The 15,282-nt window shown below is 34.7% G+C and overlaps 1 pseudogene; it reads left to right on the forward strand.

The window, feature by feature from the left end:
• Positions 1 to 10,946: 10,946 nt before the first annotated feature.
• LOC145165929 (tetrahydroberberine oxidase pseudogene) lies at positions 10,947 to 12,868 on the forward strand (annotated as a pseudogene).
• Positions 12,869 to 15,282: the final 2,414 nt, after the last annotated feature.

Below are 15,282 nucleotides of genomic sequence, written 5' to 3' on the forward strand. Positions count from 1 at the left end.
AAAAGTTCTTCCAATCAGTTCATTACCTTTGGGTAGCAAAGGTGTTCAAACATAATCAGTCGTTCAAACAACAGTACTAGTAAACTATAATAGGTATGTTTAGGAGGTTACTACTCACTATTTCTAGAACAATGAAACTTACAAGAGTCAGTTCATACATAAGTCAATTCAAACATACTAATAACTAGAACAGAAGGAACATACTATACACTAGAACAGAAGGAACATACTAATAACTAGAACAGAAGGAACATACTATACACTAGAACAGAAGAAACATACTATACACTAGAACAGAAGGAACATACTATACACTAGAACAGAAGGAATATACTACACTAATACAAAAACAAGATAACATTAATTTGAACCACTACTTCATGGCACGACAATATACTGTTGTGTCACGATTTGTAACCAGAGTCTCCTTGAGGGAGAGCGTGAGTTTGTGCATAGATCTATACGGGATTGACCATCCTACACCTTGCTGCTAGCTACAGTGGTACCTGCAGGTCTACGGGTGACGAATGTCATATCATTTCGACGTCTTTGATCGTCGTGTTTACTAGTCAATCAAGTATGGTTATAATCTCATCACATTTTACCTTAATTAAACAAACTGGTTTAAGGTAGTTAGTACATCTGTAGTTACTTATATACAATACTACTGTACATCTTCATTTTCCCATTACATTCATATAGTGATCTTCTCACATAAACGGTAATGTAAACTATTTCCTGGTAATGATTAGTCATACATGGTAAAAACACTCACTTTTACAAAAGGATAAACATACAAAACAGTCGGGTCTTGGTAGAAGACTACTTTAGTAGAAACTATAGGATTTTCTAGGAAGTATACAACCATTTACATCAAACACTTACAAACATTTACATCAAACACTTGCAAACATGTTTCATTAAACTTATACGAACAACGACACTAAAATACTTATGAACTCACCAGCTTTAATGTTGATCTACGCTTTCAAAATAACTTGTATTCTCAGGTCACCAGTAGACAGGTACCGATGACCAGGTTTTGAGAAGACGGAGCATGTTCAAGACTCGTCTTTTATTTTGATTCATATTTTGGTGTCTTTCAAACTATACACAGAACACACCTGTATTAAAATTATATTATTAATGCAATGGATGATGTTGTTTCTTGTTTTACTATTATGCATTGTTATGATACTGTACATGACGTCCTCCGCCCCCGACCGTTTCCGCCGTTCTGGTTTGGGGGTGTGGCAACATGGTAGGCCCTTGTGCTGCCAGGTGGAAAGAAATTGAGATTGAACAAGTTCAGTCCATATGAGTTTGGATTTGTCACTTACCTTGTCTTATGATTATGGTTTGACAAATTCCCATGGATAGGAACATACACACCATAAAATCTAAGTGTCAGAAGGTTTCTCTCCAATTCATGAAAATGTTGTGAGGAAACGCTTTCACTAAGTAGATTTTAAGAAGATAGCAATTATGATATTTGCATTCTCAAATTTAATTATGATTATGGCATACCTTTTCATAATTCGAATTGCGAGGAATGGCAAAAAGTCCAAACATTTAAGACTTATTGTTGTAAGTTCTTAAATTGTTTAGACACGCATGTGTGTTATCTGAAGAAAGGTGTATGATTTTGAGAAGCCTAGATAAAGTCTTATCGAAGCATCTCGTATTAGAAATATGAACTTTGGTAATGAAAGTCAATAAAGTATTGATTTCTAGAACTTCAGCTGATTTCTGGATACATGTCAAAGCTAGTGGGAGCATAAGTGTTATGCTAATAAGGATATGATTATCATGTTAGTGGGAGCATGATTATTATGTTAAGTGTTGCAAGTTAGCAATGTTAATTATAGAAAACAAAAGGTTTCACTTTGCAAAGTTGCAGGGTTTGAAAAGTTGGTTTTCTATAATTAAGGGAGAGAAAACTATACTTAATTCCAATTCTAAAAGCTTAGATTGAGATATTAATCAAATTTAGTCAAGTATATATATATATGAATGTTATGTTGGAATTGTTCAACATGAGGAAATTCTATATATAGAAATATTATTTGCGTTCTCAAAAATTCGACTATGATTACGGCATCCCTTTTCATAATTCGAATGATGAGAATATGGCAAATAGAAATATTATAGCAAAAGACTGGTCTAGTATCATGTCTTTATGTGAGACATCATGAATAGTGTCCCATATGCTTCGGATATAGGATCGATTATATGTGCTATAATATTCATTCGTTCTAATTTTCCAAATGCCTAAGGCATTAAGAGGGAAAAATGTCTAGAACCGGATATGACTAAAATGGTTAAGCAATTGTCGAGGACAATTTGAGGTTTACCAAAGATTGGTTGCTCATGGACAGTTGGAAGTATATTTTAAATTTTGGAAAGGACCATATTGACATACTCTGAGAAGAGGTAACTCTTGTTCAGAAGTGATGGTCAAAATGGGAATATGGAAATGTTTCCATAAGTGGAAGTTATTCTTTAAATTTGTGTAAGATTAGAAAACTTAATGCAAGAAGGATGTTCAAAGGAATGTACTTTGAATTTGAGACTTCGTTTCCATGTAATTGCTCTCCATTGGAATACTTTGTAATGTTTGTTGCCAAGTCTTTGTGACTTTTGTGCGTAGTCATTACAAAAGGATCACTGCATATAAGTTTAGAATCTAACAAATTACAATAAATGGCAAGAATTTGATATTCTTACATTTACAGTAAGGATTTGGGATTGTGAAATGAGCATCATTGAAATATTGTCAATTGATATATTTCACAAAGTAAGGATAATAGAGAAACATAGTGTGCATGCTTGGAGAATGGCATAACTATTGTTTTAATTCTAGTATTAAGTTGATTATTCGAAACATTATACAATGAATAATGAGTAATCAATATGGCACTCAAAGTTATGGGGCCATATAGGATTAGTATTATTTTTGTGTTTCACTTTGCATGTTTTGACTTCCTGAATAACTAGGTTATTCAAACCACCCACAGTCAATCATACTTTGGAAGTAGGTATTGAGGCAAGACTGTCATGAATAGGTCTGTAGTTTGTCTAGGTGTTTTAGACATAGTTGCAGTGTTCATGAGTGCTCCTGGAATAAGATTCGAGTATTGGATTCAACCCACTCTCATTTGAATCACTTCATGGATTTGATCATGAGTGATCATGAGACGATAATATCTTATATTCTTGAAACTAAGAGATATGATTTGCACTTTACAAGTCGGTTGCACATTGATGATGTGAAAACGCACCAGTAACTTGGTGTTATAAAACGCATCATTGTGTGTGATTTGATGAGTAAATAGAGCAAGCATATGAGTCGAAGTTTATCCATTCCTTTTACCCTTGGAAGGATAAAAGTGATATCTGTGGCCCCCTCGATGATTTAGTGATGACACCCCTAAGCGCTCGGTCGAGCCTAGACTGATTTCATTTGTTCAATTAGTCGGTCGTCATAAATCGGAAATCGGGAAACAACAGATGGACCGAGAGAATAATTATGATCCATGTCTTAGTCCGTATGATATCTAGAATGGAGGAATATATGATCCCTTATCTAATGGATGCATCATTGACTAGGTCAGAGTTCGACAGCGGCTTTTAAGAGCTACGATTTCTAGTCGGGATTTTGGATTCATACTTGCAATAATAGCTATTAGACTTATCCAAGTGGGAGACTGTTGGATTAGGTGTCTAAGCCCATAACTATAATTGGTATTTACTTGACCCGAGAGTAGCATGGTCCATTTGGGTTGCATATCATCAGGACAATTTGTTAGGATGGACTTTTGAGAAGAGGTTATTTATGGTTTATTAATATAGTATAAGTTCTAATATATTGATATGAAATCATGTGATTTAATTAGTATTGATCAAGAATTAGTTTGGAATTAATTTAATGATCAAAAGAGACTAATTAAATCAATGGGAACTAATTGTGTTAATTAGTTATATTTATATGTTGGGCTTATGATGCATGTTGGACTAAGTTTATGTATGGATACATGAAGAGTTGGGCCACATGAACCATGGATCATAAACCCATGGGTATGGATTATGTTTAACCCATGACCTTTGGAATTCCACATATAAATATGTTACTCCATAGCCAAAAAGATGACTAATGTGTTCTTGGAGTTTATATGGACGGTTTTTGGTGTATGAAGATTCTCTCTAAAAAATGCCATTCTTTGTCCATGGTGTGTTGTGATTCCACTTGAGGCATCCACACTATTGGTGCTAAGTTCTTAAAGGACAAATACTCCAAGGCTTCCAACTACAACAAAAGGTATGTCATCTTACTTGTTTTATTACCCTTGTATCAAAGTTTTTGTATGCTAGTTAGGGTAATACCTTGGAAAGTTGAAGCTTGCATGTATAATAGAGAAAACATAGATCCAAGGTATATAGGGTTGCATGTACACCTTAGGAGTGTTAGAATGCTTAAAACCCTTCAGTTCATGACCAAGTTGGCAAGATCATATGGTATCTTGGAGAAGGGAGACAGAAATGTTTTGACGATGCTACCAACACCTAAATTTAATCCAATTCTTTTTAGGAGGGCGAAAATAGTGGAAGACTATGGTGGTGACTTTACCATCCCGGATGATGATGAGGTGGTGGCACCCGAACAACCAGGTAGGAAGGTTAGGCAAAAGGAAGGAAATATACGTGAAGACCCCCTCCCCCCCGTGATTCCAGTTGATGACGAGTTGCCAATGGATTGGGCTAGTGTGGAGTCGAGGCAATATCAAGATGACTTGGGGCGAAGCATGAACTACAACCATATGACACTCACCCACATAATGAGCCATTTAAACATACCGCGGATGGATGGCCCCGAGTACCCGTCTGTTAGAAGTTGGGAGGAACGGTTGAATTCAAGAAGAAGTGGTGCGGGTGGAAGCGGATTCGGAGGCACCGAAGAAGAAGAAGAAGATTAATTATCCTTTTAAATTTTATTTGTGTGGTTTGTTTAAGAGAGTTTTTATTTGGTTTGGTGTGTTTTGTTTTTATTTGTTTGGTTGATGTTCGGACGATTAGTAAGTAGGATTTTAAGTTTGTTTTCCTTTTTTATTACTTGTGTGTTTGTTTTTGATCTTTTTAGTTTAGGGGTGAGGGAATGAATGCAAGAATATAGAGTGAGACGTAAACGAGAAAAGTCGAGTCTAAGCGAGAAGAATAAGACTTTTGAGTCCGGTTTCGAGTCCGAAAATTAGAGCAGTTATAAGTGTCTCTTTACTAAAGAAAAACGAGGGAGAGTGTTACTTTGGTACTATCCTAAACACCCAAAAACGGACCTGAAGCAGAAAGCATATTTTTGCGTACAGCGTGCCAACTCGTCGAGTATCATACTACTACTCGACGAGTCCTTATGAAAAATCGCGACTTCTGCCAGCATTACGCTTCAACTTGGCGAGTCACCATATGGACTCAAAGAGTTGCTTATTCTCTTACCTTCAAGTTGATGATTTGATTACATTTGATGCGGGCAATTGGCTGTACTTTTGAAGAATATTTTCCGGGCATTTCCAAGAGCTTTTCCTTTATTTTTGGAGTTGTGCACACGAGATTTTGACACCCAAGGTATGGATGAGTTGTTCCCTGCCTAAAGTCAATTGAAGATGGAGCTTTAAATGAAGAAGATCAACCTCACAACTACTATCCCAGGGGAGTTTGTTCCAATTCCCTCTTTTCTTTATTGTTCTTTATCATGCATAATATGCAATAGGGACATTGCATAAATTAAGTGTGTGGTAGGGGGTTGGTTATATTAGTTAATTTAGAATTTTAGTTAAATTTTGAAAAAAATTTGCATAAACAAATTGTTAGGGTTAATTTAGAAAAAAATTGGTAAAGCAATTAGGATTCATGCTAGTATTGTGTTTGATGATTCTTTGAGGACCCAAATGTTTAGTTGGGCCTATACACGTTCTAGTGCATTTGTGGCCCCCTTTATTCTAGTGAAATCATGGGACAAAAACACAACCTCGCTTAGTTTGAAGGAAGCAATATGTTTAGCATCGTGTACTTGAAATGTATCCAGGAAAGCTTAAGTAGTCATTGCACATATAGACTAATCCCTTTAACCAATAAAGGTTGAAGTTAAGCTCCTTTTCTTAAACATGTAGGAATTGAGTGAAAAAAGTGAGATATAAATAAAGATAGAGAAATTATCAAAAAGTTGAAAGAGTTTTGGAGTTATCAAAATATAAAATTCAAAGATCAAAATTCTGAAGAAATTCAAAAAGTTGAAGATACCAAAAAAATCAAACAAAAAGGTGGTGAATTCAAAGAAATTTAAATTTAAATATTCAAGGAAGTGAAGAATTCAAAAAGAGCTCCACTTTGGTATCAAAAGTTGTAGTTTTTCTAGATTATGTATGCTTGGGTAGCTTAACCAAAAATACCTTGAGGTTAAGAAAGTTTTCTGCGGATGGATTCGGAGGGATGCATAAAATGAGCGTTGTTCAGAAAAAGTGGTGAGTGTTTATGAGGATTGTAAGTATTTAGGATTACGGGGGTCCTTAGGAAAAAATTTAGACACAAATGCATGCGTTGCGGTCTTGGCATAATGGATGGGTTTGATTGGGATTGTTTTATATGATGCTAGTGTGCTTAAATTCGGTTTTGCTTGGGGGCAAGCAAAAGTCAAGTGTGGGGTATTTTGATATGTGCATATTTAGTCATATATTCTGTATAATATCTAATACTTTTTGGATATTTTGTCTCAATTATTGAACAAAAGGTACTTAATTATGTTAAAATTATATTTTCAGCCTAAAAGACATGCTTGAGTGAAAAAGGAAGCGGGACTAGCGATCGGAAGTTCGGGAATTAAAGTTTGAAGAAATAAAGCTTAAAATGTGAAGAACTCGGCGAGTTGGCCATCAACTCAACGAGTTGATTAGAATATTCGTGAACAATTAAAGCCTTTCCGTACACGGGTTTTAAGTGACGGACTCGTCGATTCTGTCAAAGGAACTCGACGAGTTGCCCCTGTTTTCAGAAATCTATATAAATGACATTATTGCCTGATACCCTAAGTTTTCCTGGATCTTTTTGGCGACTAATTGGCGATTAGAAGTATTCTTGGAGCCCTGGTTTTCGAGAATTCAACCTAGAGATCAATTTGGAAGAGATCAAAGGCAATAAACACATACTCTTCTCTAAATCTTTTGCATAAACTATGTTTCTATCATTAGATTTCATTTTTGAGATGTTAATCGCTGTAGATATGAGCTAAAAACTCATAACTTCTGTTTAGACTAGATAAACTTAGGAATATGGTTTGATTTTATGGTTTGGATTAATTTGATTTGGTGAATTGTCTTGTTAAGCTTGTTAAAGACTCTTATGTGTTGACAATAATTATTTTCTGTTAATTATCAAGTTTATTAAGTTGCATGAACATCTTCTTAATTCCTTGTATCATATGGTTTTTGTGAAAACAATATTATATGCCTAGTATTAGTGAATATGAACCTAGGATTAACTAGAAAATAAGTAACTTAATGTGTGAGCATGTGTGATGAACAACCATACATGAGTTGATTGAATTGATAAATTTAGTTAACTAATATTACAAGTCTTACTTGATCCGGATTGCATAACTAGGAAACTTATGAGTTTAATCAATTGGCCATTGTTTGAATTAATTTATTTGCTAAGGATTAGTAGTAGTGAACATGAATCTAATCACATTAGAAATCGGTAGCCAATGATGAATTAATCCATTGCACTTACCATGAAATCAACCATAGGAATAAGTGAGTCGAATCTAAACAGAAGTCTCTTTTATTATTGAATCTAGTTACATTCTATTTCCTTTAGTTGTTAATTGTCTTTGTTTGAGTGTTAGTTAATTGCTTAAGTTTCTAGTCTTGCAAAACTAGAGAAAACCCATCTCTTTATTACTTGTTTTTATTTAAGATAATTTTAGTAGTTAGTTTAATTGTTACCGTTCTCTGTGTTCGATACCCTACTTGCTTGAACTATATTGCTAATCGATAGGTACACTGCCTTTCGTGTGTTTAATTTGTGTTAGTAGGATTAAAACTAGTGCATTTCACACACATCAAAAATATAGTTGTCGAGACTTGTTGGATTCATAATATCCTTCGTGAGCTCCTTTGTCTGCCTCCCATAATAACCATCACTTGATATGACATGATCATTGTAAGTTACATGTATTCGAATCAAATCCAACAACAACGTACCAAACATATAGAGATAAACATTCGTTTTGTTCAGGATCTGGTTGCAGGCTTAGTTTAGGTTTTTCATGTTCCAGCCTCAACTCATGTATGTTGACATCTTCACAAAGGGTCTCTCGTCTACATTCTTTTAACCTCAAAATCAGTTCTATGTTTGAAAGCTCTCTCCAGACAAAACTATGGGGAATTTGTTACTGTATATGTACATTGGCCCATAAGTTTGTTTGTTAGCTTAGCAGGAACACAGTTTGGGGAAGAATTAGTATCGTCAACATCGATTTAGAACAATACAACTTAGATTTAAATAATCTTTTTTACAAGAATGTTGAGACAGGGGGTACTATTATCACAAATAACTGGGGATGGAGTCTTAATGGAGGAGGGGAGTATACGGTCTCTACTTTAAGAAAGGAAATCGACATTCAACTACTCGAGAGTACGAACTTGCCAACCATTTGGTCCAAGGTGTTTCCAAGGAAAATAAATATCTTCATATGGCGGGTGAGACTTGACATATTGTCCACCAGATTAAATCCTGCACGGAGAGGAGTAAATATTTCTAACACCTTCTGTCCTTTATGCAATGCTTTCGAAGAGAACGAGGTACACATATTCAATAACTGTTCCAAGACACTGGAGATTGAAGGCCATATACAGACTTGGTGAAATGATTTTCCTGCCTCAACGGACTCCTTAGAAGACTTGTTGGGGGTAAACTCTAATGTAAACGTGGGAAGTATGTCTTTAGACACCTTAGAAGCGATATCAAGAGCATTCTTATGGACTATATGGAAATATAGGAACAACATGATCTTCAATACCAATACTAAGGTCAAGAGTCTGTTAGTTTTAGCCTATGATGTCAAGGCTTTGGCCTTTTTATGGATTAAGAGTAGAGCGAAATGGGATAGGAATTTGATTTGAAACTCTTGGGTTGAAAACCAATTGTATTGTACCATGTAATTCCAACTTTTTTGTTGGTTTTAATTGAAGGCCAACTGTTAAAAATAAATAAAATAAATAAATAAATAAAGCCTTAGCCCTCGGTCCAAAGCCTTCTTTGTAATCTTTCTATTCTAATAAAAGAATAAGTTTCATATCCTTCTGTCATGTGTCAAAGTATTACACTTCCTCATTAATTTCATATGTCACGTGTCACTTTTGTGGTTCTTCTTTTTGAATTGCATTTTCACACATTAAATAAGTTTCCATAAACAATAAAATTACTCCATTTCCTTTTTGGGCCTTAGTATGCCATGAATATAAATACATATTCAAATTTAATTTAATTATTTAAATTAAAACATTACAATTAAAATCTAAATTTAAAATTAAACAAATTACAATGTGATATATTTATAGATTTTACATAAGAAATATTTTTTTTAAAACATTACGGTTAACATGTAAATTTAAAATTAATCAATGATTATAATTTTACACAACTACATAGAATATTTTTTAATTAATAATTTATTTTAATGAATTAATTAATAATCATGAGTTTCTACTATGAAAGTGCAATTAATTTTGTAACTGTAGTTCCCACAGGTTATAAATTATTTTGTATATATATAACGTGTGTAGATTGGGATTACAAGGTAACGAGAATATACCATTCAACACATGTTATATTACTTTTTTTTAAAAACTACAAATTTGAAAAAATTATAGAAAATGAAAATGAATTTTGGATCAAAACGGTATTAAATGATCATAAGTTCATTTATCATTTACGGTCTGATTTTGGATCAAACTAGTGTATCTAAACGATAAACAAACTAGTTTAATCGAATGATATATATTAAATTTCCAACGCTGAAAATGTTGGAATACTGTCATATTTTACTATTTTTGGTATGCGATGTATGGAAAATCTATTTCCCAACCATATGCTAAATTTCATATTTGCATCTGTAGAAAATCCCATACTTTATAGATATATGATGTACGGATATCTACTTTTCGACCACACAAAAATTTGTAGATTTTGTAAAATACATAGTACGGATAAATATAAGTTTTTAATAAATTTAATATCAAAATGATAATATAGGCAAAACCGTAAAAGTAGATGGATTACGATAATATAATTAGAACTAGTTTATAACTCGTGAGAACCACTGGTTATAAAATTAATTAAACTTTCATAATAAAAATTTATAACTATTAATCAATTATTTCAAAATAAATCATTTTAAATAAATTATTAATTAAGAGATGTATCAATTTTTTAAAGTTATTATAATTTCAAATTTAACATGTAATTAGAAAATATAAATTTGAATTTTGAAATGAGTTGTTTAATATATCTACATGACACATGACATAATATTAATAATGAGTTGTATTAGAGTGACACTTGTCAAAAGAAGATTAAAACTATTTATTTGTTAGAATAGAGATTATCCCAGCAAAATATTAGTATATTAGTATAGAAATAACAAGATGTTAATATATATATATATATATATATATATATATATATATATATATATATATATATATATATATATATGCAAAGTCAATGAATATTTGATCATCGGAGAGGATAAAGAAAACTAATAAAAGAAAACTCACGTGTCAATCAATCCATTTCCAAGAGTCTTAACAGAATTGAAGAGTGAATTGAATTTCCTTTTCTCATCCACCTATTTATAGCCCCACTTGCAGTCCCTTCTACACTATTTACTCTATAAATATGGCAGGGCAGGCACGACCATGAACCAAACTCATCAAGACATGAAGAAGTCTTTTCCAAAGTCTTCTGTCTTCCTCTTCGTTTTAACTCTTTCCTTTTCTACTTCCTGGGCAGCCTTATCTTCTATTCTTGATGCTACACCAGGTTCTGAAGATTTCATAAGCTGCATAAAATCCAACTCCAATAATGTCAGCGTCTCTCAACTCACTTTTACCTCTGCCAATGCTTCTTTCCTACCTATTTGGCAAGTTGCAGTCCAAAACACTAGATTCCTTAAACCTTCCACTCGTAGGCCATCAGTCATAGTTACGCCTGTGGAAGAAACACTGATCCAAACGACTCTTTTCTGCGCCAAGGAACATGGTTACGAGCTTAGAATCAGGAGCGGGGGGCATGACTACGAGGGCCTCTCGTACACTGCTGATGTTCCTTTTGTTATGCTTGATTTCACTAACATGAGGTCTATCGACGTGGATGTAGCAAACAGTACTGCGTGGGTCCAGGCGGGCGCCGTGCTTGGTGAAGTCTATTACGCTATTTCTCAGAAAACCGACACCTTGTATTTCCCGGCAGGAGTTTGCCCCACGGTGGGTGTTGGCGGATACATGGGTGGTGCTGGCTATGGAAACCTGTTGAGGAAATATGGTACTGCTGCAGATAATGTTATTGATGCCCGCTTCATGGATGTCAACGGAAACATTCTTGACAGAAAATCCATGGGCGAAGATTTGTTTTGGGCTATTCGAGGTGGTGGTGTTTCAAGTTTCGGAATCGTTCTTGCATGGAAGCTGAGGTTGGTTCCTGTTCCAGAAAAAGTAACAGTCTTTATACTGAATAAAACTTTGGAACAAGGGGCAACCGAAATCTTCCATAAATATCAAACCGTTATACCAGCTATTGATAGAAATTTACATATAAGAACACAGGTGTTCGATATATATATCGGCAACACTACCAAGAAAACCATCAATATTATGTTCGAAGGAATTTATCAAGGCACTACCGACACATTGCTTCCATTGTTGGACGAAAAGTTTCCGGAGCTCGGTGTTACACGAAAGATTTGTGAAGAAATTAAAATGATCCAGTCGACCCTTGTGTTTTGGGGGTTTCCAAGCTCCCTCCCAACCGAGATTCTCACAAACCGGTCTGCGATAGCCAAGCTCAACAACAAAAGTAAATCAGACTATATCCGAAAACCTATCCCCATTAGCGGGCTAAAAAAGATTTGGAAAAAGTTTATGGAAAATGATGAATCAGCGCTTCTAATGATCAATCCTTTTGGAGGAAGGATGGCTGATTACTCTGAGACTGCAATTCCATATCCTCATAGAGCTGGGGTATTGTTACAAGTTCTCAAGACTGTCAATTTTAACGGTCAAGCTTCAGACACAACCCCTACATCCCTTAGGAGGTTATCTTGGTTGCGAAGCTTGGAAGAATTATTGACACCTTATGTCTCAAAGAACCCACGGGAGGCATATTCGAACTATAACGATCTTGATTTTGGTGTTGGAAATGCTAATTATAAAGAAGCAAGTGTTTGGGGTGAAAGGTACTGGAAGAGGGATAATTTCAAGAGGTTGATTCGAATCAAGGCAAAAGTTGATCCGGAAAATTTCTTTAGGCGTCCACAAAGTATACCAGTTTTCTCATCGTCTCTTTCCGACATATGAAGCTCTTCTATTGATGAAATTAGATTAAAGTATGTATTTAGTTTTTGTTTTTTCTTTAATAAACTAGAAATGAAGACATATATCGGAGGTAAACTATATGAAGCGGTCACAGTGTCAGCAATGGAAACGTGCGGACTCTACCTCCCTTTGATTACTTCATTACAAACTAGCAATAAATGTACTCTTGGGTTCAGATGTTGTTGCCGTTTAATAAAGTAGCAATAAGTGTACTTTTGTTACTATTATTACTCTTCTTTTGGTTACGTTGCCGACGTCTATCTATTTTTTTTCCCAAGTTTGTCGGTCACTTAATGACAAGTGTGAATTAGGCCGTCTGGAGTACCTGCAACAAGCCATCTCGTGGTCTAGGTGGCAACGACCATGGACCGTGAACACCACCCCGGTGGTTCATGATCTGCCGTGGTCGTGGTTAATTGCAGTGTACACCACAAGTTACAACGGCCAATAGGAAGAAGATGATGTTTGATTTCGTCTTGATGGTGCTCATGTGAGGAAGACCGATGTAACTTGGAAGGGAAGAGGTGGTTTATTTCTTTGACCATTTTTGACTTTTCAATTAGATGGAAATTTGGTTTTTAAAATTAGGGTTCTTTGATTTTCGATGTACAGTAGTTGGGCTTAGCTTATGGATTTAAACGAGGATCAAATGTGAAAAGGTTTTGAAATATAAATTAAAAGGCATATTTAATTTAGTTAGACTTCAAATAATTGATTTTAGAAAAATCAATTAGGAATAGGGATATGGATTAACTTTTTTTAATCAATATATTTGTTTTTAAGTGTATGAATGAAAAACTAAATTAATGTAATCCTTTTTATTGAATGAAAAATAGTTTTTTTTAAATCTATGTTTTATTGTATTTTTATAATATTTTTGAATTAAATTTAAATAAAAAAAATGAGGTGTAGTGGTGTGTTTAGTGTTAGGTATCTCATGGTTAGTGGTAACTATTGTGGTGATGATGTGACACCCACTACTATAATGGTTCGTGATAGATATAACGAATGGTATTACAAAAATGGTTACATTGATAAAATTGAAACTATTTACTAAAGTATTATTTTAGTTATAGAGATTAGAGAGTATGTACGTGGTTTTATTTTTTTGTGGCTTTGATCCGACCAATTTATAAGGTTAGAAATAGGATGTTAAGGTACTGTAAGATAAAAAAAATTTAAGGCAATTTTCTCAACCTTCACCACTCTAATCCATATATCTCGGGTAGTAAGAGTGCAATTTTAGAGTAAATTACACGAATCGGCCCTCGTGCAGGTGTCAAAAGACACGTTCAGTCCCTATTTTTAAAAATTAACTCGGACCGTCCCTCGTTACTTTAAAACTTACACGATTTATCCCTTTGGGCATAAAAAGACTATTTTGCCCTTATTTATTTATTTCTTATTTTCTTTTGTTTTATATTTATCATTTTTAGATTTAAAAAAAGAAAAAAAGAAAATCGATAATCCCCACCCCCTCCCCCTTCCCCAAATTCTTTCAACCTTCGATTCCTTTTTTTTTCACCCACTCTACACAGAAATGCCACCTGCCTCCATGATACCATGATATCGGGGAAACTCCAAATCAGTGAACCAAAATCGGACCCCAAACTACCATCCCCTATCTTCGTTCACCCCTCTGCCTTAAGAACATCGATGGCCCATCGCCACCTTCCATACCCTGTTGTCGCCTTCCCTGCCCTGTTGTCGCCTTCCCTGATGCTAATATGGCCTAGGTTTTTCCGATTTACCAGTCATCGTGTGTGTGTGAAATCGAGGATGTGTGTATGGAGCTTCCCGGGCTACCATTACCCTCTTCTTCCTCATTTGATGTGAAATACACCCAGAAAAAAGCACCTTTTAAGTTTCTTTCTCTGTAACTCGAAACAACTACAAACATACTTGCAACCTCCAAGAAGATTATGGTTCACGGTAGGGTTCAAGGATTACAAAACCCAGTTCTGATTTTGCTAAAATCCCGAATATGATTTTGTTAAACTCTCAAACAGGAAAGCACTACGGTTTCAAGTTTTTCAATTTAGCATCTAGGTATTCTTTAGTCTGTAGCTTATAATTTGGTGTTATGATTTCCTTTTCTGATCTGAGATTTTGCACGTAGCTTAAGTTTTGAATTTGATTTTTGGATTTTGATTTCAGATTCATTTTGGTTTTTGATGGTATAATCTAATTTGGTGTGGTGGGGTTGTCGGAGGTGAAAGGCAGCACCCGGTGGTTGTCGGGGTTGAGAAGAAGACAATCTGAGAAAAAATGAGGTGGTGGTGAGTAATGGTGGTAAAAAGGGTTTTTTGGTGGTGGTTTTGCATATCTCCGGTGGTGGTGGGGTGATGTGTTCTTCAACAAGAGAGAGAGAGAGAGAGAGAGAGAGAGATTTAATTTAAATGATTAAAATATTTTTTAATAATCAATAATAATCAGATTTGTCAAAAATAAATCAAAAAATGAATTTAAAAGGGCATTATAGTCATTCTATGTCTCACAAAGGATGAAGCGCGCAAATTCAAACTAATGAGGGACAAAGCGTGTAACTTTTCACGATGTAAGGGACGGTCTGAGTTAATTTTTAAAAATAGGGACTAAACGTGCATTTTGACACCTGCACGAGAGACGATTCGTGTAATTT

This window comes from Lactuca virosa, chromosome 3 (genome assembly GCF_052849685.1).
Source record: "Lactuca virosa cultivar CGN04683 chromosome 3, Lactuca_virosa_CGN04683_v6, whole genome shotgun sequence".
Lineage (NCBI taxonomy): Eukaryota > Viridiplantae > Streptophyta > Magnoliopsida > Asterales > Asteraceae > Lactuca > Lactuca virosa.